This window comes from Emydura macquarii, unplaced genomic scaffold (genome assembly GCF_026122565.2).
Source record: "Emydura macquarii macquarii isolate MOO-44397 ecotype Brisbane River unplaced genomic scaffold, CSIRO-AGI_Emac_v2 contig_106, whole genome shotgun sequence".
Lineage (NCBI taxonomy): Eukaryota > Metazoa > Chordata > Testudines > Chelidae > Emydura > Emydura macquarii.
The window spans coordinates 9,044-13,236 of record NW_027130243.1 but is presented as its reverse complement, the minus strand read 5'-3'; the positions used below and the strand labels follow the sequence as shown (position 1 = coordinate 13,236).

Genomic DNA, 4,193 nt, shown 5'->3' with positions numbered 1-4,193 from the left:
GGTAAATATGTCTGTACCCGTAACTGGTGAGTGGATAGATCTAGGAGTTCTATGTGTTATTTCCTAACTTCTTCATTGGTAACTTTAAAAAAATTGATAAAAGTTATTAGACCTTCTTCCTGTGACTGTCTGTGTTCCTTGCCTTGTCCTTCATGTGTTCTGTGAACTCTGGATCTAAACCAAGCAGAGGTAACTTTGTGAACTTGACACTGTAGCCACCAGAACTGAATCCACTCATCTTGTAATACAACACTATTAAAATAAAAATAAAAGGCTACATGCTTCCCTCTGAAACAGCCACCCTTGTGCAAGTAGCGCCTCATTTTAACATGATCTCTCCATCTAGGTATTTGCCATGCGACCATCACCCTAGATCCAGGGCACATAAAGGGAGTTCAGAGAGCTCTCTGGTACATGCAGGAGACACTGTTCTGCCTCAGAGTTGGACACCTTCTCCCCTACGCCATGTCAGATTCCAACACAACCGACTTCACCAACCTCTCTCCTTCATCCTGCTGGGCATTCCTGGGCTGGAGGCGGCACATGTCTGGATCTCCATCCTTCTGCGCCATCGCCAGCACCATAGCCATCTTAGGGAACTTCACCATCCTGCTGATCGTGAGGATGGAGCAGAGCCTCCATGCGCCCCCATGTACTATTTCCTCTGCATGCTGGCTGTCACCGACCTGGTCCTGTCTACGGCCACCCTGCCCAAAATGCTGAGCATCTTCTGGTTCAATTCCAGGGAGATCAATTTCAGTGCCTGCCTCACCCAGTTGTACTTTATTCACTGCTTTGCAGTGATGGAGTCTGGGATGTTCGTGGCCCTGGCTTTGGATCGCTACGTGGCCATCTGCGATCCCCTGAGACATTCCACCATCCTGAGGCATGCTGTGGTGGCCACATTGGCCTGGCCATGCTGCTGCGGGTGGGCTGCTCGTACTGCCCTTTCCCCTTCCTGGCAAGGAGGTGGCCTTATTGCAGAACCAACATCATCCGCTCACACGTGCTGGGCAGCACCTAGCTGTGGTGAAGCTGGCCTGTGCCGACATCCGGAGCAGCAGCTACTATGGCCTCTTGATGACATTCTTAGTGATTGGACCAGATGTGTCTTTTATCACCTTCTCGTACACTCAGATCTATCCAGGGCCATCTTCAGTCTCCCCACAAAGGACGCCCGGCTCAAGACTTTTAGTACCTGCAGCTCCCACCTCTGTGTCATTTTAGCCTTTTACATCCCATGTCTTTTCTCCTTCCTCACACCGGTTTGGCCACAATGTGCCCCTGTATTTCCACATCTCATCTGCCAACATGTACCTCCTGGTGCCCCCCATGCCTAGTCATCATCTGTAGAATTGAGGACAAAGCAGATCCGGGACAGGCTGCTCCACCTCCTTACTCAGAAAAGGGACCTGAGTTTTCTCTGGTGTCCTGGCTATCAGTCTGAGCTCAATGGAGAGCTGGCTGGTGACCTGGTGCAGGCCTTCCTTCCTAGGTCACTTACAGGACAGTCAAAGAGACATTAGAACCTTTCCAGGCCCTTTAAAAACACCAAGATTGGTTGAATCAGAGAGACAGAAGAAGCTGGGGCAGGAGAGAGGCACAAGAAAAGACAAGGGGACTCTTTGGTGCAGGGGTATGGTTGCAGCAAAACAGACTCAGCTGGAGGAGAAGCTGGGCTGGGCTGCAGTTGGTTGCAGTGCCCAGCCTGTGGCTCCTGAAACGTAGTGTTTTGGGGCTCCCAGTAGAGTGTGTCCTGCAGGGGTGGTTTAGGATCCATGTTGGATATGGGCAGCCCTGTAATGTACCTCATGTGCCTCTGTGTTCCACCCTTTCCTTTTTCTAGCAGGTGACTGGGATTCCCTGTGGCCGAACATGCCCACCACCTCTCCCTATGTCAGCTCCCTCCAACGCCAGTGCTTTCTGCCCTTCCTCCTTTATTCTGCTGGGCCTGCCGGGGCTGGAGCATGAGCACCAGTGGATCTCCATCCCCTTCTGCTCCATCTACATCACCACGCTGCTGGGCAACGCCGCCCGGCTCTTCCTCATCAAGGCGGCACCGGTCTGCACAAGCCCACGTCTCTCTCTCTCCATGCTGGCCCTGACCAACATCACTATGTCCAGCTCTGCGCTGCCAGGATGCTGGGCACCTTCTGGGGTCAGAGCCTGGGAGATCAGCTGTGCTTCCTGCCTGGCCCAGACGTTCCTGACCCATGTTTGAGGGGGCTGCGGCCCCTCGCCAACACTGAGCAGAGAAGAGGCTGGCATCTCCCAGGACCAAAAGGCCGGGAGCGGGCCAAGGGGGAAATCAGGAGCCTGGAGACGGACAGCCCCCACTGCCAATGGGAAGTGGCCAACGCTCCAAGGTCAGACCGATTTACAGGGCAGGCAGGCCAATGAGGGAGTTGGGACTAGCTGGGGTCCCGTCCTCTGTGTGAGCTGGCACTGCCTGGGGCAGAGCAGGGCCGGGCTAAGGACAGAGCCGGGCCTCAGCCAAGGCAGCTGGCACCAGAGGGGCCGAGGGGCCACCCGTGGAGCTGGGCTGGAGGCTGAGCAGCAGCCGTGCTGGGCAAGGTTGGAGCTGGAGCTTTCTAATGATAGGACGACAGCTGCGCACTTGCTTTGATCTGCTGAAACCCTCCAAAGCACAAGAAGTTGTGCAACGTCAACAGCACAACCAAGTCATCAGATGTGCACACAGAGCAAAAGACTGAACTTTCAGTCCTGGAAAACCTGTCCTAGCTGAGAACTCTGCTTCTGGAGCTAAATGGGTCACTGCTACAGTCATTGCCCAGGCAGGAGCTATTTCCTGCACTGTCCAGACTGCAGATGACTCACCTGGTGGCAGCATATAGATCAGTTGTTGCCAGGTCATACAAGTCCCAAGGACACATCTCCAGTGAACTGCCTGACCTCACCATTACAGGTGAGATATCCTCGAGTCAAGAGTCACCCATTTTTGACTCCGCTCCTCCATCCACCTCTGCAACAGATACAGCCCCTCACCTGTTCGAGCTACATTGTTAGACAATGACACCTTCTGGTGCAAGAACACCAAAGTCTGCCATCACCCACTTAGAGAGAAAGGCCTCCGCAACGGCTAGACCTTTAGCTAGGGCAAACCCATATTTACAGGATAGAATAATCCCAGGGGTTTAGTGGGGAAATGAGGCAGTGTACCCTGTTAAATAGGTGATTTCATTAATAGGGAGCAATATGTTGTGTATTTTGTGTCCTGCCTAGCTAGCCACAGCTTCTATTCAGTGTCCTGCCTAGCTGGTTGCACTAGCAACAGAGTTAGAATATTATGGGATAGCTCAGCCAGTTCTGGCTGCTTTTAGTTGTAGTTCAATAAACCCTGTCTTTGTGTTTACATTTCTCAGTTTCCCTGTGCTGGTTTCTCTATCAGTGCAAGTAACTGAAGAATCCAAGCACAACACAGCATTGTCAGGGTTACAGGAACTCTGCCACACAGGAGAGTGGAAGGGGAACCCTGACAGTCAGGTGCGGCCTCTCGCTAAAGGAAGTGGGAGCGAGGACGCAGATCCTTTTGCAAACCAACTCCCCCAGGGTAGAGAATGAGCCAGGAAAGTTCCCCATAATAGTGGGACGATCCCCCAACATACACCTCCAGTGAGAATGTGCTGGGAGCCCCCTTCTCTGAGCCAGGCCTCTGGGGTAGGACAAGGGATCAGCTTTGAAACTAGCTGGACAAGAGTTGAAGGAGAGGCTGAAGGACAGGAAAGCACCTGGGTTACCAGGGAAGGTGGGTTGCCATGCAGAGGCCAGGCTGGTTTCTATAGCTCACAGGGCAGGACATAAATGGCGCACTTTACACTAGCCGGGTCATTACAAACATACATGGGATCTGCACGAGAACCACAATGTCCCTGCCCAGGGGCTGAAGGCTGGACAATAAAGCAGAGTCTAACAAACATCCTGCATGACACTTTTGATCACTGCATCTGAAGCTCTTTGGCTAGCCTGCTGAGCTGCGTTCTCCACATGTTCTGGACGGACTGAGACACACAGCGGTGAGTGATTTACCCAAGGCCATACAGTGAGTGAGTAGCAGGAATGCAGAACCAGGAGTCCTGACCCCCAGCTCCACTGCTTTAGCCACTGCATGGCATCGCTTCTCTTTGTGCTGCAGTCGATTGATGCACTGAGGCCTCATGTGTGTCATGATGAAG

General features: G+C 52.8%; 1 pseudogene; it reads left to right on the top strand.

The window, feature by feature from the left end:
• Nucleotides 1-472: 472 nt before the first annotated feature.
• On the top strand, nucleotides 473-2,221 carry LOC137149991 (olfactory receptor 52R1-like; annotated as a pseudogene).
• The last annotated feature ends 1,972 nt before the right edge of the window (nucleotides 2,222-4,193 follow it).